The sequence below is a fragment of the Muntiacus reevesi genome, chromosome 19, assembly GCF_963930625.1.
Source record: "Muntiacus reevesi chromosome 19, mMunRee1.1, whole genome shotgun sequence".
In the NCBI taxonomy this organism is placed as follows: domain Eukaryota; kingdom Metazoa; phylum Chordata; class Mammalia; order Artiodactyla; family Cervidae; genus Muntiacus; species Muntiacus reevesi.
Window position 1 is genome coordinate 38,044,247 of NC_089267.1, and position 22,389 is coordinate 38,066,635.

A 22,389-nucleotide genomic window follows, 5' to 3' on the forward strand; every position below is an offset into this window, starting at 1 on the left:
TCAAATAAGGTGGTGATTTCCTAGCTCTTGTATTCTTTAGGGTTTGTGGGTTTCTGGCACCTATGTTACACAGCTGGAGAGAAATTTTGCAGTAGATACTATTGGAGAAACAAGAAAGGCAAGTCCATGTTGATCTTGAGAATTCAAGGGTATCTTCACAGGAGGTGGTTTTTTTAGGCTGGGTTTTGAAGGATGAGTTAACATTGCCAGGAGACAAAGAAGCAGACGTCATAGCCTTTTTCACATCCTGGTCTTTTTCTTGGTCTCCTCCATAAGGCCATTCTGCTCATTTTGGGTTGTGTCTCCCATGTTAGAGAGCTGAGTAGGAGTGTCAGAGAGTAGTAGGATCAATATTAACAAATCACCTGTATCTACATAACCTCATGTGAGCTTCACAAAACCCTGTGCAATAAATGCAAAAAGCTCAATTTGTAAATGAGGAAACTGATGCCCAAAGAAGCTGAAAAACTTGCCTAAAATCTTGCAGATAATAAGGAATGGAGCCAGGGTTTCAACCAGGTCTTTCACTGCTCAAACCTATATACTTTCAATACTGGTTTACTGTTACCCTACACATGTCGGGAGGAATACACCATATCAGCATGGATGTGTTCTATTATGGCCAAAAAAACAGCTAGATGACATTTGGAACTATTTTGGAATGGAAAAATCCATTATTTGAAATCTTAAAAAAAATATTTTGACGTAAAAATGACTCCAATAAATGACGGTAAGCAAGGCAAGTGGGGAGAGAGATAGGGCTAATGCCAGCATTACATATTTAGAATAATGCTAGTTGAACCAACTTTTACAAACACCAAGGAAAAGTAAAGAGAGCATCAGAAATCAATAACACAATTTTAGTGTCAGCTGCATTTAAGTGAGACAGCTCTGACTCATTCAACATGTGACGTCAGGCCAAGCAGGTTATAAGGGGCAAAAATATATTTGGGCGGGGAGGGGGAGTTGGAAAGGGAATGATAAATTTGAATATACTACCTTGGCAACTCATCCCTGTGGACGGAGATAAAAGAAATCACGAGACTTTCTTGGAATGCTGAGGAATCCATATCCTTTCTTAAATCTTCAGAGCAGGATAGAGTAGTACACATTGCCCTGTGTAGAAAGCCAAGGCCATATTCAAATCACTGATGACAAAAAGAAGATGAATTCTAGAAAGCCAGAAAGGGAGAAAGTCCTAGGGACCAAAACAAGAAGTGTTCTTAAAGCCCTAGTACCTTTAATTCCTACAGGGAAGGAGTGATCTACAGCAGCACAGAAGGAATATCTTAAATGCCAGGAAGCAGAGGGTCTCTGATGGTTCTTAGTGGTCCAGTCCACAGTTGATCATTTTTCTCTCAGGAAGGATCTTCTGTTATATCAAGTTAATCCCTTGTTATATACAATTGAACCCACTTTTCTCTGCCCTTGGAGTCCCTGATTTTTCTTTTCTCATCCTTTGTCTTCTTGATCTAATGTCTGTGGCAGGATCCCTTTGGTATTGCTGTTGGGAGACAGGGTTGACTTTATATCACAAAACTGATGTTGCTGTTCTACTCTGTTGTTGTTCAGTCGCTCAGTAATGTCAGACTCTTGGCATCTCCATGAACTGCAGCACGCCAGGCTTCCCTGTCCTTCACTATCTCCCAGAGCTTGCTCAAACTCATGTCCATTGAGTCATCCAACCATCTCATTCCCCACTGCCCTCTTCTCATCCTGCCCTCAATCTTTCCCAGTACCAGAGTCTTTTCCAGTGAGTCAGCTTTTCGCATCAGGTGGCCAAAGGATTGGAGCTTCAGCTTCAGCACCAGTCCTTCCAAAGAATATTCAGAGTTGATCTCCTTTAGGATTGACTGGTTTGACCTCCTTGCATTCCAAGGGACTCTCAAGAGTCTTCTCCAGCACCACAGTTCGAAAACATTAATTCTTCAGTGATCAGTCTTCTTTATGGTCCAACTCTCACATCCATACATGACTACTGAAAAAATCATGGCTTTCACTATATAAACCTTTGTTGGCAAAGTAATGTCTCTGCTATTTAATACTCTGTCTAGGTTTGTCATAGCTATTCTTCCAAGGAGCAAGTGTCTTTTAATTTTGTGGCTACAGCCACTGTCTATATTGATTTTTGAGTCCAAGAAAATGAAATGTGCCACTGTTCCCATCTATTTGCCATGAAGTGATGGGACTGGATACCATGATCTTAGTTTTTTGAATGTTGAGTTCTAAGCTAACTTTTTACTCTCTTCTTTCACCTTCATTGCCGGGAGCTGGCACACGAGATCCCACCCATGACAAGGTCATGAGGAGAAGACCTGACAAGCAAGGCAGATCATGACCTCAGGGATTTCGAAAAGCTGCCCCGGAGCTCACCTTAAAGATGACATCTGTCTTTCTGATGCTTGCTATGTTAGACTACTCCCTAATTTCTGTGACACAGGTAGAAGGCCTTCCCCGATCTTTTTCCAAATAGAATCAACTTAGAACTTTAATCAAAATGTCCCCTGGATGGTGGTATCCTATAAGATTATCCAGGATGAAAGGAGTGTTTCAATTTAGACCCCTTTGCTGGCATTCTAGCCTGCTTGGCAAGTGCGTACTAATGCACATAACTGCTCACAACACCTTAATCATAAACAGCATAAAGAACCTGATCACACAAAAAGGCCCTAATAGGCACAGAGCCCTTCGGGAGGTGAGGAAGCCCTATTAGAGAACACAAAAATATTACTCTATAAGTGGTTATAGTTAAAGATTTAGAAAAATAAGAGTTTAGAATTGTTAATTTTAACCAGGAATGCTAAACAGGAGCTGCCTCACCAGAGCTGCAGAGTCTTTGTGTGGTGAACCTTTTAGATAAATTTAACTGATAACTTCTGCAAAAGGACTGACCTTTGTGTTCATTAAAGAATAGATTGGTGGGGGGGGGGAAACAGCTTTGCATTCACCTAGGTCATAAAATGTCAATAGGCCCCATGACCAGAAGATAATGTACAAGACTCTCACAAAGAAATATGCAGAAAACACCCTGGTTTCGTGAAGGATAAGCTGATGTAATATTAAACTATCTTCCCCTTAAAAATGTACTAACTTAGAATATAAAAGCTACAGTAAAAAATAAAGATTTGCCAGACTCTGCGGCACACCCCCAGTCTGGTCTCTCTCTCTCTCCCTCTCTTTCTCTCTCTCTTTCTCTCGCCGACGCTGTTCATCCTGAGGGTACCCCTGGATCCTGCCGGGGCTGGACCCCGGCACTTCATCAAGAAGTTCTTCAGTTCCTTTTCACTTTCTGCAATTATGTTCTATTCTAGAGGCACAATTTGACCCAAGACTCTCTAGAGCCATGTGACAGAAGGTATAGGTTTTATTGTTTGCATTTGTTGTCATCCTTGAATAAAATGATGATTTATCCAACAACATTCATGAGTTTCTTCCCTAAGTTGTAAAAATTTCTGTTACAAAGATTACTTTTCTGACTATTATTTCTCCCTGCAGAATTTCATGAAGCTCATATACTAGAAAAGTTTGTTAAGATGGGCTATGAGATTCCAGCAGGCCAGAGAAGATGGGCTCCAAGGCAAAAGATAGGTGCGCATGGTTTGGTTTATAGCTAAATTTATAGCAAATTCTAAAGCTATGTCTTCAGGTACTGGGAGCCCCAGGCAGGGGAAACTTAAGAATGGGCACTTTGCTTCCTCAGAGTGAACCAAGTTTAAGTCGTTGCTGGCTCCCAGTGTGCCTTCCAGCTATAAAGTGGCTGCAAAAGGCCATAGCAACTTAACTACATCAGTAACTGCCGGGGTTATTGAGCCAGTGAACTCAGTGTCCTTGTGATGCCTCCGTGCTGACAGACCAGGCCGACTGGGTCTTCTTACTTTCCTACTTCTTACTTTCCTTACTTCTTACTTTCTTACAGGCCATCTTCTTACTTTCTAAGTCATTCAGGCTTCCTATCTCCAACACCCTCTTATTAGATAACCAGGGCCTTGGGTGGTCGTGAAATAACCAATTTTATTTTGGAATTCATTCTCTCTTATTATCTAGGAAGGGGCAAACCCATCCATATTTGTGGTTCAGGCTCTCAGGAGACTGGGAGTGTGATTCATCTCCACTATAAAATGAAGAGTTCTGCAGGATATAAAATACTGTTGTTCAACCAGAAAAACCCTAGATTGTTTATTCTCTTTTACTTTATTGAATTTTTTTAATACAAAAGTTACCCATGCTTGTTTTTACAAAGCAGACAGGGAGGAAGCTGCCGTTTGACAGCTGGGTCCCCACCTCCACCTGACCCATCATCACCTCGTGGTGAAGTCTGTCCCAGCCTGGGTGCATCCTTTCATGTCTTTCTCAACGTGCTCCCACATACACACCAGCACTCAGACATCAGTGCAGCAGTGGACCATCAGTCTACCTCTTCCTGCGGGCATCTCCAAACTTCCCAGTTTGAAATCAAGTTTTTTACATTTCCTTCATCCTATGCATGTCCAGGGTGCTCAGCGTTTCAGTCAGTATCCAATCTGCTGTGGAAATAGGATGAAAAGTGGTAAAGGAGACCCCATCCAGGGGTGGGCTCCTGGAGTCAGCGCTCTCTGCTCCCTGAGGGGCCAGTGGCCAAATAAATCATGTTGCTGAGTCCCTGTCTGGTCTGGGCTTGTTGAAGGTGTAAGGGCTGACACAATGAGATAGCTCTGTTGACCCTAGTACAAAAAGCAGAATCTGGAGACTTCTGAGCCAGCACGAGAAGCTGGGGAGAGGATGGTTGCTCTCCTTTGGTAGCTGGTTCTGGAATATTCTGCAACAGTGAGTGGATTATTCAGGACTCTTAACTTCTCCACCTGAGTCTCCAGCTGAGGCAGTGCCAGGGCTCATTAGCACTTCCACTAGAGGCGAACCCTTGCTGCGAGAGGAGGTGAGAGCAGTCAATTTTGCCACTCATTAGCAACTCTGGACAGATGGGAAGTGGTGGGAAGGTTGAAGCTATTGGCAAAATGAGAGTCTGCTTCTCTGGGGGCGCAGTTATCCGTTCTAGTCCTTTTGCCATCAGCTGGTCTCTCAGAGTTGACTGTCCGCTAGTCTCACAGGGCAATGAGCAAGGCAGTCCTTTTTTAAAGTATTAGTTACTTTATATAATAACTCAGTGAGTCACCATTATCTTAATCCTTTAGGTAATAGTGAGACTGCAGGAGGAAAAATATCTCTTGTAAATCAGACATCACAACCACCCTAGTTGTTGTCTTATTGTTCTGGACTAAAGGGCAGATTGTATTCAGAAATAGTTTGTGGTAAAGTATACGTAACATAAAACTTTCCATTTTAACCATTTTCAAGTGTACAATTCTGTGACACTGCGTACATTCACAAGGTTCTGCAACCATCACTATCATCCATTACCAGAACTTTTTCATCAATCCACACTGAAACTCCCAGCCCATTAAACAATAACCTCTCATTCCCCCTCTCCTCAGCCCCTTGATACCACCTGTTCTACTTTCTGCTCTAGGAGTTCATCTCTTCTAGGTACCTTATCTAAGTGGAATCAGAAAATATATGTCTTTCTATGTCTACCTCATTTAACTTGACATAGTGTTGTCAACTATCAATGCCACCTTGGGGCAACCAATTCCCTGAATGTAGGGTTCGCAAGTAAAATATAGGACACCCAGTCAATTTTAATTTCAGATAAGCAACTAATGCATTTTTAGTATAAGTAAATACAAATTTTTACTATGTTTATACAACATTCTATTAAACATACCTATACTAAGAATCTACTTGCTGTTTATCTGAAATAAAAATGTTTCTGGGTATGCTGTATTTTTATCTGCTAATTCTGACAGCCTTGCTTGAATGCAACTGAGGGATACAGGTTGTAAGTGCCAGAGCTCCTCAGAGAAGGGAGAAATCATGCTCAAACTCATGTCCATCAGGTTGGTGATGCCATCCAACCATCTCATCCTCTGTCGTCCCCTTCTCCTCCTGTCCTCAATCTTTCCCAGCATCGGGGTCTTTTCTGATGAGTCAGTTTTTCACATCAGGTGGCCAAAATATTGGAGTTTCAGCTTCAGAATCAGTCCTTCCAATGAATATTCAGGACTGATTTCCTTTAGGATTGACTGGTTTGATCTTGCAGTCCAAGACTAGCGAGTGGGACACTCTCCGTCCCCCTTCTGATGTCTATGTCAGAAGCTTTTGCTGTCCTTTTTCAATGTAATAAAACTTCTGCCACACAAAAACTCTGAATGATCAAGCCTGGTCCCTGGTCCCGAAGTTAAATCTTCTTTGGAGATCATGAATCTGACACCGCTCACCATAAGCTATCAGGACCAGATGCCATGATCTTTGTTTTTTGAATGTTGAGTTTTAAGCCAGCTTTTTCACTCTCCTCTTTCACCCTCATCAAGAGGCTCTTTAGTTCTTCTTTGTTTTCTGCCTCAAGGGTGGTGTCATCTGCATATATGAGGTTGTTGATATTTCTCCCAGCAATCTTGATTCTAGCTTGTGCTTCTGGCATTACTCAATTCCCATCATTGCTCATCTACCAAACTGATATTTTAAAAAAGAATGTATGGTTTATAACTGTATTGCATGTGTGCTTCATTCTCCTGTGCAGAATTCTGGTAGCAAAATATTAATAAATACTGACATAAAATAACAAAAGATTTGGAAATGGGCAAAAAAAGACCACTGGCTGTCTTTTCAGTGATGTGCTGGGCCCTGTCTAGTGCACTTGTATCTCTCTAATGATCAAGCAATTTCACAACCCCAATAGAAGTAGAAGTTAAAGAAACCTGAGAGTAATGGTTCTTATCCACAGCAATGCAAATGAATATTGTCCTGTAGGGCTAAGTTGCTTCTGCATGTTTGTCTGTGCCTGTGTTCTTCAGATTCACCTTTGAGCCTGTTTTAACATCTTCCTGGTACCCTAGCTAATTAAAATACCTAATGTATTCATTTCAAATTTATATGAAAGTGTGATTTCATCTTTTTGGAAGTTATATCTCAGGAAGTTCAACTCAAATTCAGCTAGCAGTTAAACCTCCCAGGCTCCACAGTGAGTTCTCCCTTCTCTGAGAAGCTCTGGCACTTACAACCTGTATCCCTCAGTTGCATTCAAGTAAGGCTGTCAGAATTAGCATAAAAATACAGCATACTCAGAAACATTTTTATTTCATTTAAACAGCAAATAGATTCTTAGTATAGGTATGTTTAATAGAATGTTGTATAAGCGTACTAAAAATTTGTATTTACTTATACTAAAAATGCATTAGTTGTTTATCTGAAAATAAGATTAACTGGGTGTCCTGTATTTTATTTGTGAACCCTACATTCAGGGAATCGACTGCCCCAAGGTGACATTGATAATAATTAAAGTGAGAAAAAGCTAACATGCATAGGGTACCACATGTACTGCTAAGCATTTTTATCCTCTTAACAACCCTATAAAGTGGGTACCATTATATGTATTTTACAGTAAAGTAACCAGTGTTGATAGAAATTTAGTGATATGCCCAATACTTAGTCAGCGGTAGGTCTCTGGTTCCAGAGTGTCTGCTCTTCACCACCATGTTAACTGCCTCACTAACCCTCTCTGGAGGTACTTAAGCAGTAGAGGGATGACTGTCCATCCAGGGGTGATTATACACCAAGGGGTGACCAGGGACCGACAGAAAAGTTGTCTAAATCCTTCAGTTTAACTATTCTGTCACGTGAAGCCTTGCATTCTGTCTTTTCTTCTGTATATTTTCCTCTTGTCTTTGAGAATCACAACCATATCTTTGACCTCTTGTGTTCATAGAGTACCTCTTAGATATTGTCCAGTATCACTGTTGAATAAAAATACTCTGACTACTAAGGAGAAACAAGAATGTGTATGTATATGTGTGTGTGTGTGTGCAAATATGTGCAAGTACACACGTGTGTATTTTGCAAAAGGAAACACAAGAAAAATAAAAACTAGTGAAATTGGTTACTTACAATGAGGGATAGAAAGAAAGGAGCAGAAGAGGTTTCACATTTTGAAAGTGTGCTAATGTTTATTTTTAACTAAAACAACAGGGATGGGAGTTGGGGAAAATTGAATTCAAACAGAAACAAATAACTAGGTTTCAAGTGAGTAATGTAATCACACAGAAGAGAAATAAAGAACTAATTCAACTAATTTTTGAAGGCAATATTTTAACTATACATCCTCAGTCTAAAGACAGAGAGATGTAGAAACAAATCTCAAGCTCTCAGTATGTTGTTTGCTGGTAGAACTAAGGGTGTAGCAATTCTGAAATTATTTTGTATGTATTGTAGAACTGAGCAAAAACATAAATATTTTTATTTGGATGAAGGATTCAGTATTATCACTATGTGATACCATATTTTCAGTGAATGTTCAGTGTTTACATTATTTTGATTACAAGACTGTCCTTCACTGCAACTCAAATTGTATAGTAAAATTCAATTTCTTTTCTCGTACAATTTTCTTGTTTTCCCAGTATTAATTATCTTTCTTTTTTAACTTGGTTTTTATATCATTATCACAACTTCTTCAAAAACTCCTCTAAATGCTATTTTCCATATAATTAAATCATTATGTACCTCATTGTTTGTTTCTGTTAACATTTTTAATGCTGTTGAGTTTTATATCATTCTCACAGTTTTCCTTTCTTTTCTTCTCCTTTTGGTCCTCTGCTGCTAGATTTAGTGCTTTATGTACATTGTATAGATGAATATTCTCTGCAGTGTAGTTATTATCCCCACTTTGTGATGATGAGGAAATGGAGGTTCAGAGAGGTAAAGCAAATAACTTAAGGTCACACAGCTAGTACAGGCCAGAGATGAGTTTGCTTTTTCAAAAATATTATAGTAAACACAAGCGCACACACAAAGAACTCTCCCCTCTTAACAGTTCTAGTGTACAGGACCAGTACTATTAACCACATCTACATTGTATGGCAAATCTACACAATGTTTTCACCTTGAATGACTGAAACACTGTGTTCGCTGAAAGCAGCTCCTCTCATTTCCCCCGACCTCCGGTTTCTGGCAACCGTCATTCTCCTTTCTGCTTCTATGGAGTATGACTACTTTAAATACCTCTTAAAAAATGGAATCATGCAGTGTTTGTCCTTCTGTGACTGGCTTACTTCAATTAGCGTAATGTCCTTAATTTTCATTTATGTTGTAGCATATGACAGGATTTTCTCCTCTTTTGAGACTGGAAGATAATCCTTTGTATGTAGTTTATGCCACTTTTATTCATCCATTTATTTGTCTATGGACATTTAGTTTGCTTCTACTGCCTGGCTATTGTGAGTCACATTCCTTTTTAATAGCAAGTTCTTTTTGGCTTAGGGGTGCATTCTCTCTACGGCTATTAAGATTTTTTATTTTTATTTTTCCTATCTCTTTCTGTTGAATTTGGTTTTCGCTATTTACTTATTTTGAAATCCATTTTTTATGTTAAAAACATTTCTCCAGTGTCTGAGTACACTGGTTTTTTGTTTGTTTGTTGTTGGCCACAGGACTGGGCATCTTAGTTCCCCAACCAGGCTTTGAACCCGAGTCCTCAGCAGTGAAAGTCCTAACTGTTGTACCGCTAGGGAGTTCTCTGAGTATGCATGCGTGCTCCATCCCTGCAGTCATGTCCGACTCTGTGACCCTCTGGACTGTAGCCCATCAGGTTGCTCCATCCATGGAATTTTCCAGGCAAGAATACTGGAGTGGGTTGCCATGTTCTCCTCTAGGGGATCTTCCCAACCCAGGAATCGAAACTGAGTCTCTTATGCCTCCTGCATTGCAGGCAAATTCTTTACCCACTGAATCCTCTGGGAAGCCCTCTCTGGGTATACTGTTCACTAAACCCTACAAGGTTGATGGAAGCTCTGTGTGTGTATGGAGGGAGGGGCTTGTCCATGTATGTGTAGACTTTAGTGGGGGATCTGTAGGACAGTAAAGTGATTCAGGGAGGACTTGGATTTCTTCTTCCCTCCCCCTCCCTCCGTCACCCCAAACGCCATCTGTGCCATCTGCACACCTGGTGCCAGCCTCCTGAAGTGGGGACAGAGGAAGAGTGTGGGGCGTCCCGCGCTCTGGATGTAGATGTTCGCCGTCAGAACAGCACTTTCCCCCACTCTCTGCTGTGCTGCCGCCCCACTCTGTCCTGCTCTCCACCAGTACGTCTCCTACCCTCTTGGGTGGAGATGGGTGGCTCTCCTCTTAGCTGCTCCAGTTGGCAAGTGACTTGAGATGTAATTTCTCTTCAAACAGAATTTCAGTCACACCTCTTGTTTTTCACCACCACTGCCTAACACAGAAGGCATGCAGTAATTCTTCATCCGGTTGAAAGAAGCTTAATTTACATAGTTGGTGCTGCCCAAAAAGCTAGGAAATAAATGGCCCCTTAAGGCCTCAGCCACCATCCTCCCATTTTGTGTTAAAGATAATCTTGATGAAAGAAGTTTTTCAAAATTGAAGCAGAAATCGAAAACTCCTGTTCATATCGTACCTTGTTTACAATATGTACAGTCTTTTCTGACTCAAACAAGTGCTTGTTTTACTTAGAAGTCATTGCTTTTCAAAGCCTGGCGATTCTCATTAGTAAACAGGTGAGTGACTGTTAATAAGAAACATCTCCTGCCTGAACTAGGAAAAGCAATGGAACAAAATGTATAGTGTTGTTTTTTTTTTCCCTACCTTGCAAACCAAATAGCTCCTGTGCCATACATACTGAAAGAAAATTGACATGCATTATCTAAGATGTATTTTTTCCATGCATACAAATAGAAGTGGGCATGCAGAGGAGAGACCTTTGAGATCCAGAAAAGAGCTGTGCTGAAGAGAGCACTTCCCTCTTACAGAGATGTAATTGCTGCATCGCTTCTCTGCTTCCAGGGAAGACTGTGGAAGCAGCCTGGATGAGTTTCCTATGGCTGCTGTAACAAATTATCACTAACTTGGTACTTTAAAATATCAGGTTTATTTTCTCATAGTTCAGGAGGCCAGAAATCCAAAACCGAGATGTCAGCAGGGTTGGCTTCTTCTGGAGGTTCTGAAACTCTCTTCCCTGCCTCTCTCCTAGCGCCTGGTGATGGCTGACTGTCCTTGGCATTCATTGGCTTATAGATGTATAGTTCCCATTTCTGTCTCCACCCTCACATGGCCATCTTCCCATCATGTATGTCGGTATCTCCAGATCTCCCTCTTGTTATAAGGACACCAGTCATTGACTTCGTTGTTTAGTAAGTCGTGTCTGACTCTTTTGCAACCCCATGGACTGTAGCCCACCAGGCTCCTCTGTCCATGGGATCTCAGGCAACTATACTGGAGTGGGTTGCCATTTCCTTCTCCAGGGAATCTTCCCAGCCCAGGGATTGAACCCTCATCTCCTGCATTGCAGGCAGATTCTTTACCACTGAGCCACCAGGGAAGCTGCGATGCCAGTATGATTGCATCTTAATTTGATTATATCTTCAAAAACTCTCTTTCCAAATAGAGTTACATTCTGTGGTTCCAGGTTGACATAAATCTTTTGGAGACATTATTCCATTCAGCATAAAGCTTGTAATCTTTGTCTTCCTGCCACCTACATTTAGTATAGTTTGGGGAACTATGTTTGTAATCAAATACTTTCAGACAATTTATATAGGAAAAGACACAGGAAACTCCCACAGAAGGTGCAGGAATAATGAGGCAAACAGGCTTGCAGGTGAGGCTCCCACCCGTTGGCTGGGGTTCTTAACCTGGGCTGCACATTGGAATCACTCCAGGTTTTTACTCCTTTTGCCGGATATCAGTTGTTTTTAGAGCATCCCAGGTGTTTCCAATGCTCACCCAGATGCAACCTCTGCTCCAAGCACTCTTCCTCAAACACTTGTTGACGAGGCTGCCTTATCTGAGCTCCACCATCCTTTGTTGAAGCAGGTCCAGCACGTGTGTGCTTTTGCTGACTGTTGGGAATTTAGTACCAGTGTATGTGGCTTTCATTTCTGCTCCTTCATTAGCTTGGAAAGAGAACAGCTTCACTGGTAGTGAAAATTCAACAGTTAATAAGGAAAAAGAACATTTGTGGGGGATGTGAATAGGAAGGAAGTTAACATTTTATTTTTCAGAAATAATTTTTTACTTATCAAAATAAGTATTAATAACATGTCCTTATAGAAATGTAAGAACTCCCAAAAACACAGTGAGGGAAATCACTTACAATTCTGTCCTTCTGGGAAGACAGTGATGTTGTGAATGTTCCTCTAATGATTTTTTTTCTGTGAATCTATAGATATCAAATATGTATTTTACAAACATGGGATTATGTGGGTTTGGACATTTAAGTTCTTCATTTAGCAAAAGCCATTAAATACATATCAATAAATGCATTCAATAAATATTTCCCATTAAGTAGTCTTCAGATTTCAAATAATTACTAAGAGGATTCTGTGCCCAATCCCCAATTTCAATGTGTAGATGTAGCGAGGAGTGTGAGTTGCTTGTGGCTAAGTGGGTGCTGTGGAAGGAAGTCAAGCTGTACTGCTTTTCTGGATCCCTGCCCAGGGGATGACCAGCAGCAAGAACCTGGGGCTGGACTTGGAGTGGGGCAAGGTCCGGTGGAAGCACATCTCCATGTGGGGTAACTGTTGAGAGGAGGCATCCCATAGACTCTTGAAGAACTCACCACATGCTCAACAAGACAGCAAGCATCTGGATGCCCAATACCCAGAGGACAAAGACCACACCAAATACTAAGACTTTTGCTCCTTGTCTCTCTTTTGCACAGCTCGCCCTGTGCTGCCCTGGAGCACCTGGAAGCAGCAGAGTGTTGAGAGAGTTAATTTGATTCTTAGGTAGGTTGATAAGAAGTCCAAGGTCCCCAAGGAGGAGAACGGGGTCTGGGGCTCTCCAGAGGGAGAAAAGGGCAAGCATTTTTTTTTTTCTACGTAGCTTTGTCTTAGTCACAAACTCTGAGTTGTTATGACAACAACCTTTAATACTAACTTGCTTTAAGCCCAGAGCTAATGATTACACGAACTTCCCTGGTGGCTCAGACGGTAAAGTGTCTGTCTACAGTGTGGGAGACCCGGGTTCGATCCCTGGGTCGGGAAGATCCCCTGGAGAAGGAAATGGCAGCCCACTCCAGTACTCTTGCCTGGAAAATCCCATGGACGGAGGAACCTGGTGGGCTACAGCCCATGGGGTCGCAAAGAGTTGGACATGACTGAGCGACTCCACCACCAATGATTACACAACAAAAAAAACTCATCTTGCTCAAGGATATTTTTTTCCTCAAACTCTGTGAAAGAAAGTGAAAGTGAAATCGCTCAGTCGAGTCTCTTTGCGACCCCATGGACTATAACCTACCAGGTTCCCCGTCCATGGGATTTTCCAGGCAAGAGTACTGGAGTGGACTGCCCTTTCCTTCTCCAGGGGATCTTCCCGACCCAGGGATTGAACCTGGGTCTCCTGCGTTGTAGGCAGACACTTTACCATCTGAGCCACCAGGGAAGTAAAGCTCTGTACTAATGATTATATAACAACATCGAATCTTGTTCAAGGACATGTTTCTCCTTAACAGGAGCCTTCTGACTAATCTTGATTATCTTATGTGGGAGTGGGTCTGGTAAGACCTTTCTGTTGTTAGTTCTAATCTTGTTAATTTAAGATGTATGTTGTGGGAGTGGGTCTGGTAAAAGTATATAAGGCCTTGATAAGACTCTTGAGGGGGGCACTCTCCTTCCCCCTTCTGATGTCTATGTCATAAGCTGTCTGTGTCCCTTTTTATACTTTAATGAAACTCTGCTACACAAAAGCTCTTGAGTGATCAAGCCTGGTCCCTGGTCCCAAAGGTAACTCTTCTTCTTCAGGGATCATGAATCCAACATCATTCCCTCTAAGCTATCAGTGTGAGGGAGGAGGAAGCGTGAAAGAGCAGCACAGGCCCTCTCCCCAAGTGGGTCCCCAAGCCTTGGAGGAGAGAGAACATTGAATTAAACAGTCAGTACAGTAGCTGGTTTGTGTGAATCAATAATAGCTTTTAAAATATGCATGGTCCCCCTGATCCAGCAGATCCCTCTCTAGAAATTTATCTAAGAGAGTAATCAAAGGTGTGTAGAAAGATTTATGTAGTAAGAGAAATGCCATATAAAAAAATATTTCACCATATCCTTTAACGTGTTTTTAAAATTTATTTATTTTAATTGGAGGATAATTACAATATTGTGATGATTTTTGCCATCCATCAGTATGAATCGGCCACAGGTATACATGTATCACCCCCATCCTGAACACCCCTCCCACCTCGTTCCCCACTCTATCCCTCTAGGTTGTCCCAGAGCACTTGGTTTGGGTGCTCTGCTTGCTTCATGCTGGAACTCACACTGGTTGTCTATTTTACATATGGTAATATATTTGTTTCAATGCTGTTCTCTCAAATCATCCCACTCTTGCCTTCTCCCACAGAGTCCAAAAGTCTGTTCTTTACATCTGTGTCTCCTTTGCTGCCCCGCATTAGCATAAGTTTTTACATTAAAAGTCACCTGTTTTTTAATAACAGTTAACAGAATTCTGATGGTCTAATTTGTATGTACAGTTGCAATATACCACAATGCTAATAATAAACAGAGTTGCTCAGAATCAAGAATAAATGTTTCAGAAAGCTGACCATTAGAGTTAAGGACACCGTGCTTCACCTGGGTGCTGGGACTCTGAGGGGAAGAAGATACAACACCTGCTCTTGAACAGTTCTGAACCTTGTGGAGAGAAAGGGAATAAAACACATTTCTGCAAGGACTGTGAAATATGCATCCTACTGGGACTCAAAGGAAGAGTGACTAACTGAGCTAGGAAGCAGGTGCTTGTGGAATTGTTTTTCCACTAAAGAAGAAATTACTTACTTGTTAACATTTGCCCTACTGTTCAGAAGAGTGCCATAGGGGTTTTATCATCAGCCTACTGCTCATAAAGTAACTGCTTCTCACATGACTATAGGAGCACAAGTCAAGGGGTGGAAAATCTGATTGGAATGAAAAGAAACACTTGTCAAACAGAAGTGATCTCTCTACACAGCTTCTTCAGAATAGGCAATAAAAATGCAGAAAGGCCCTTGGCACGTGAAGACAGTTGGGTTGTGTGTTTTGCACGTGGAGTACTGTGTATACATTACACTATGGACCTGCACATAGGAACGCAAAGAGGGCACATACCCCACAGGTCTAACTCTGCAGAAGTCATAAATCAAGCTCATTAACTGCCTTCTCATTTTGACAAATATTCTTCATGATGTCTTGGAAGGACCAACTTCACATTTAGGATCTCAGTGCAGTGTCTGAATGTGGTGGGACAGCAAGGCCTGCGTATGGCACACCCCATCCTGTTGTGCCACCTATGTCTCCATTTCCACACAAGGGGCACTTCAGCCAACAGCTACTCTGGGCCACCCACCAGGCCCCTGGGAGACAAGTGCCAGCAAAGCAGACGGCTATGGGACAACGGCCTGGGGTGGAGGCCCACTCAGGGCCCAGCAGGGGCTCAGGGACTCTGGGGTAGTGTCTGTCTGCTTGAGCTGTGCTAACAGAAAACCATGGACTGAAAGGCTAGGTCAACAGACATTTATTTCTCATACTTCTGGAGGCTGTGACGTCCAAGATCCAGGTGCCAGCTGATTCAGTGTCTGGTGAGGACCCTCTTCCTGGTTTGCAGAAGGCCACGTTCTTGCTGTGTCCTCACACGGTAAAGAGAGAGTTTTTTCCCTCAAGTCTCTTGTAAGGGCACTAATCCCATCATGAGATCTCTCTCTCTCTCTCTCTCATAACCAGTTAATTAACTCCCAAGGGCTTCACCTCCTAATACTATCACGTTGGGGATTAGGGTTTTATCATATATATTTGGGGGGACACAAATATTCAGTCTATAGCAAGGAGGGTATACTGAGTCCTGAATACCCAGGGCCTGGCACAGAGGGGGAGGGCCTACGACTGTGAGCAGGTCCCCCCCCCCTCCCCAACCCCTGGGTTCCTGGCCCAGGGGGAGGAGCACAGTGGGGCCCGGGCCGGAGCTGGGGCCTCTAAAGCTCAGCACCCAGGATGGGGGAAGGGTGTGGTACCATCTAGCCCACCATGTCTCCAGACACTCACTCACTGATTTAAGAGCAGATCAAGAGACCAGAGATGAGGCTGTTTGACAGAGACATAGAGCAGTTTCTGGGAAAGTCACATTTAAGAATGAGGTCAACTTCTGCTTATTGTACTTAAGTATCCCTTAATACTGCTAATGTCTTAAAACATAACTGGTGTTTTTGTTTTGATTGTTGTTGTTTTTAATCTCACATGGAGGCAAGGTTGTTTCCAAAGCAATGTTTTAATTCTAACTTTTTTTTTTAAAGCATCTGGCTGACAGCCTGTTAGTAGCTATAAAGATCAAGCCTTTTTTTCCTTTTTTCTCCACTGAATTTCCTGAGCTCAAACCAGCATCACTCACTGAGTCAGAGACTGCAGGTTTTTATTGTTGTTCAGTCGCTCAGTCATGTCTGACTCTTTGTGACCCTGTGGACTGCACCACGCCAGCCTTTCCTGTCCTTCACTATCTCATGGAGTTTGCTTACACTCATGTCCGTTGAGCTGATGATGCCATTCCAGCCATCTCATCCTCTGTCGCCCCCTCCTCCTCCTGCCTACAATCTTTCCCAGCATCAGGGTCTTTTCCAGTGAGTCAGCTCTTTGCATCAGGTGGCCAAAGGATTGGAGTTTGAGCTTCAGCACCAGTCCTTCCGATGAATATTCAGGACTGATTAACTTTAGGATTGAGTGGTTTGAACTCCTTCCTGTCCAAGGGACTCTCAAGAGTCTTCTCCAGCACAATTCAAAAGCATTAATTCTTCAGCGCTCAGCATTCTTTATGGTCCAACTCTCACATCCATACACGGCTATTGGAAAAACTATAGCTTTGGCTATACGGACTTTTGTTGGCAAAATTATGTCTCTGCTTTTGAGTATATTGTCTAGGTTTGTCATAGCTTTTCTTCCAAGGAGCAAGCGTCCTTTAAATTCATGGCTGCAATCACTGTCCGCAGTTATTTTAGAGCCCAAGAAAATAAAATCTCTCACTGTTTCCATTTTTTTCCCCATCTATTTGCCATGATGTGATGGAACCGGATGCCATGATCTTAGTTTTTTGAATGTTGAGTTTTTTGGGAAAGATTGAGGGCAGGAGGAGAAGGGGACAACAGAGGAGGAGATGGTTGGGTGGCATCACCAACACAATGGACATGAGTTTGGCTAAACTCTGGGAGTTGGTGATGGACAGGGAGGCCTGGTGTGCTGCAGTCCATGAGATTGCAAAGAGTTGGACACAACTGAGCTACTGAACTGAACTGAACTGAACTGAGTTTTATGCCAGCTTTTTCATTCTCCTCTTTCACCTTCATCAAGAGGCTCTTTGCTTTCTGCTATTAGTGTGGTACCATCTGCATATCTGAGGTTGTTGATATTTCTGCCAGCAATCTTAATTCCAGATTGTGATTCATCCAACCCAGCATTTTGCATGATGTACTCTGCATATAAGTTAAATATATGAGTGACAATATAGAGCCTTGACATACTCCTTTCCCAATTTGGAACCAGTCTGTTGTTCCATGTCTGGTTCTGTCTCTTGCTTCTTGACCTGCATACCAGTTTCTCAGGAGACATATAATTTCTAAACTTTACAGATTAGAAAGTCAATTTATCCAAACTTCTGACCTACTCAGAAGTTTTTGAGAAGTTTTGATGCTACAGACACTAAGAAGCATGCCTCATTCAGTCCTGGCTTTACTCTAGCTCCCCAACTCCCAGCTCAGGCTACCCTGAAGGATCCCCTGGGACACTCAGAAATGCTGGTGCCCAGGCCCAGCCCCTGACCAATTAACAGAGTCCCGGGGCAGAGCCAGGGCCTCAGTATTTATCAGAGCTTCCAGATGGTTCTCACTCGCCTTTTTCCACTCCCCCCACCCCGCCCCCCAGCTACCAGGGTCATGAGAGCAGATACTCTCTCATTTTGCCAAGGAGGACAGTGGATATCTCACAGGACCAACTCAGAAGCAGAAGCGCCCTGTTAGCAGAAGGGGGCAGGGTGCTACCCGCTCTGCTTTCAGCACGGGGATTTGCATGAACCTGGGATTGTGCAGTCAGGCTGGTGCCAGGGATTCTTCACCAGCTCCTCCTCCTCCCAGCACTGACTGCTCTTGGATAAATAAAATATTCTAAAAACAAAAATTCACAAAACTATTCTTAATGGCAGCAAGCAAACTGGTAAACAGGGAGGGGAGGGAGGAAAAACACCTCTGAAGCAAATATAAATCTAGCTCACGTGAAAGAGCACAGCTAAGATCAGTTGCTGAGACAGAAAGGTGTTTTTCTTGTTTTTTTTTTTTTTTTTTAAGGTTACAGAGATATGCATAAAGCAACAGGACAGAGCGGAAATTCAACTGCTTAACTGCAAGCCATTTTTGGAAAAGAAGATTTTGAAGAGAGTGCTGAAATTGAAGAATAAACTCTAACCCATAAATTAATAGCAAATCCAGCTAATCTCAGAGATTGACGCTATCTTCTTTGATGAAAACTTTTCCTGAGACTGCAGAGTGAGTTGCTAAAGCAGAATCTTCTGAGAAGTAAGATTTTTTTCAGGGGCTGGAAGACCAGCCAGAGAAAACCTGTGGATCAGCCCTCAGCCACTGTGCCCAGCAGTCCACACACAGGCTGAGAACAGGTGAGAGTTCGGGGCCACAGCCCACAGTCATCTGCCTCTCCAACTGCACCTCTAGAACAACCACTGGTCACACACTCATTCACACACGTTCCTTGAAGGCCAATAACGTAGCAGATATGGGTTATGTGCTGAGATAGATACAAAGAAATAAAACCCAGTCCCCCTAAAATGAACTTCCTCTGCTGAGCTTATGATTCTTACACCTGTTCCCCACAAGACTGAGGAGTATCAAAGAAAAGGGGGGATTGAAACAATGTGGTCCTTCCAGATACAAAAGCCTTTCCATGTGCCCCATTTCTTGTTTAGGTGACAGCCTTCAGCCTTCTAGGCCTTCCCTGAGTTTCAAAGGGCAGGTCCGAAGATTTACTAATTATGGAAGGGAGGGAATGCAAGAACAGAGGAAGAGCAGTCACTAAACAATAGCACAGCTATGGGGCAGAGTCCCGGTTCCCCTTCAAGGAATACATAGAATAATACATCTTTGAGTTCTTCTATAGGAACTAAGACCCCCACCCACGTGAAAGAGAGAACTTCAGGCTGAGCACAAGGACACGGACCCCAGATTGTTTGAAGTCTGAAGGCTGATGGTTGAGATCCCTGGAAACTGTTATCTCACCCCCAACCAATCAGAGGGAGGTCACAAACCCTGCAGGCCTTCCCCCACCCCACTCTGGCCCCATGGTGACTGGTTCCCATGCAGCGCTGTTCTCAAAGGTAGAATCAAGTCCTTTTCCTGGAAGAGAAAAAAGTTAGGAAGGGCCTGGATGAGGCACAAAGGTCTTGGGAAGAAGAGATGCCTTCAGTCATTTGGGACTTCACGCTCCTTGTATAGTCAGTTGTGTATGTGTTTTGCTCTATTCCTGCTTTATGTGACAATACAGAAAAAGGTTTTTTATTCACCCTGCTTTTGTGTTACTGAACCAAACTTGGGTCTGCTCTCCCGTGTGCAGTAAAGTCATCTACTGACACCAGACTGTGAAGGAAAGCAGGACACCACACGAGGAGTCCAAGACAGCTAGGGTTGAAACGCCTGAACTCCAGATGGATTTCAGCAAAGCGTTTTTAAAGGCCAGGTGAGGGAACAGCGTCTCAGTGTGTGATCAACTTGTGCACAGTTCTCTGATTGGTTGATGGTAAGAACAGGGCAGGGTCACAGGAGTTAACATCATCCATCGTCAGGCTCCAGTATGTCTGGGGACTACGTGTTCATGATCCTGTGAACACATAGCCAAGCAGTTAACTTCATCAACTTGGTCAGAGTTTTAGCATCTGTGAAACAATTCAGAAAATGTGTATCAGGTCAGATACTGTTACCTTTTAGAGAGGAACTGTTACCTTTTAGAGAGGCGCTAAAGCAGGGGATATGGGGGAGGGGTCCTGCTTGGTTCCATTTGGACAACTGAAGTCTTCAGACCCTACTTGAATGTTCGGCAGAATTCCCCTGCACACACAGTTCCTGTTCCCACCCAGGAGTGTGCACACTGTCATATTCAGAGCTGAAGTGCTCTGGGTGACCATCAGTGGCTCCTGGGAATATCAGCTCCAGGCCATGCTCTTAAAGGCCTGCCCCTCTTGCTTTTCTCTCCCTCTTTTGCCTTTCTCTTCCACCACACCTGCCAGCTCTAATTTTATATATGAATTTCCCACACTTGCCAGCTATAATCTTATACTTCACCCCCACCCCCTGCCCTCAACCCAATGCTGGGAGGTCAGAAGCTAGATCACCCATCTTGGAAATACCTCCCTGAATCTAGAAAATGTGGTGTGCTCTGTGGAGGGGAGCTTCACCCTCAGTAGCCATGTGGACACAGTAACCATGTGTTAATATCATCTTTCTCCATGTTTGTTGGTTCACACATTGCATTATTCATGAAAAAAAAATTAAAACTCATCATCTCCCCCAGAATGAGGCTGCAGAATTACAAGAATCAGAGAAAGCAATGACATTTTAACTATAATATTTTTTCCCAGAGGAGTTTTACCTAATTTGATACAGTGCTTTAAAGCAACATTTGAATTTTTTCCCCAAGTGAAGCCAGAGCTGGAAAGTCACTGCATAAGGTTTTGAGCACCCAGGTAGCTGTCTGATGTCAGAATCAATTTTTTGTGTTACCCTCTACTCTGATTGTTTTGCTTTGTTGTCTCTTGTTAATGGTTTGGCCCAAGTAAAATATTTTCCTTGACTTTGTCCCAAACAGAACTAGAGAAGCTCACCATGTTCATCTCAAAATGGACTCACCCACAAGTTCTCTGACCAGAGGCAGCTGCAATATGATATTCAAATGAAAAATTTAGAGAATTGAGCATGAAGATTAGAGGGAAGTAAAGTTTGCCACCCTCAAAATGGCACATAGATTATTTTGATCATGAAAACAGTCAGCATTCAAAAGACTTAGAAAGAACCTTTTAACCTTTCTTCTAACTGCTTAAAAAAGTTTAGATAGAGAGCCATTTTTGGAATAGAGCTATCACCAGAGATGTCTGTGAAGAATATGGGCTAGGCGTGGTGGGTGGAATTCTGCAGGTCCCAGAGATCAGGCAGAGATCAGATGGGACCTAGAGATGCAGACAATCTCTAGTCTGTCCAGACTCAAAGGGAGGGGACATAGACCCCACCTGTCTTTGGGAAAGCTGTCACAGTCACTCGTAAGGACAGTATGTGGAATGGGGGACATTGCTATGGTGGAACATCTTTGAAAACGATAACCTGCCACAGCTGCTCTCTCCAGGACCCTCCAAAGCCTACACTTGCTTCCCTGTCATTTTTCCTGTGTGTGTGTGTGTGTGTGTGTGTGTGTGTGTGTGTGTGTGTGTGTGTGTAGAGGGGGAGTGAAGCCCACAGTGGGGAGGGGAAGCAAAAGAGAATTTCCGCTTTTTCAAAATCATCAGGCATTTTGGCAGTTCCAACAGTCCTCTCCTTTCTCCCCTGTCACTGGCTCAGGGACATGGTGAGAGAAATGCTCCCATCATTTCCTTCGTCATGGCTGTGGTCCCTAATGGCCTGGCTGTGAGGGAAGAGGAGAGTAAAGAGGAGTGAGCAATCAGGGGGAAAGGTCATTCTCCCACGTGGAACATAGTGAGTGTCTCACAGACTTTCTGTGAGAATTAACATGAGAACATATGCAAAGGCCTGTTACTCAAACCTGCGCGGCACTTGCCTGCCTCTGCTCTGCAGGGACAGCCCCTAGCCCAGCAGGACCCGCCCTCAGAGTGGCTGTCTGTTGCTGGGCAGGGTTGACTTGAGGAGAGTGAATTAAGATAAACCTGAACTTGATGGTAGGGATACCTAAGTGGTCCTTTAAGAGCATCTGGAGAGGGAAAAGCTATTTCCTCAGGCCCTTTATGGCTCTAAACTGCCTCTCCAGCTCTCCGAGTCCATTCCACTGACCCACTTCCCGGCGCCCCAGAGTTCCTCCAGCAGCTCCTCGCCTCAGACTAGACTGTCTGTGTGACCTGAGGGGAAGCCTCCTCTGGGTGCATTTGGCCAGGTTTGGTGCAGAGTGAGCGGTGCTTCTTCAAATTCAGTGTCTGAATATCCCCAAAGAGTGGAATCTTCAAGCAGTCCAGCCTGTGAGGTGACTGCTAAATACCACCCCGGAGGACCAGAAACATAAGAACCCCCCGTGGTAAGGAGAGGTCTCCCCGCCTCAGGCTGCCAACCAGGAAGGA

At 43.2% G+C, this 22,389-nt stretch overlaps 1 non-coding gene across 1 annotated transcript; it reads right to left on the reverse strand.

The window, feature by feature from the left end:
• Positions 1–13,413: 13,413 nt before the first annotated feature.
• On the reverse strand, positions 13,414–13,485 carry TRNAC-ACA (transfer RNA cysteine (anticodon ACA)). The gene has a single exon. It is a non-coding gene; the product is annotated as a tRNA-Cys (tRNA).
• Between the last annotated feature and the right edge of the window lie 8,904 nt (positions 13,486–22,389).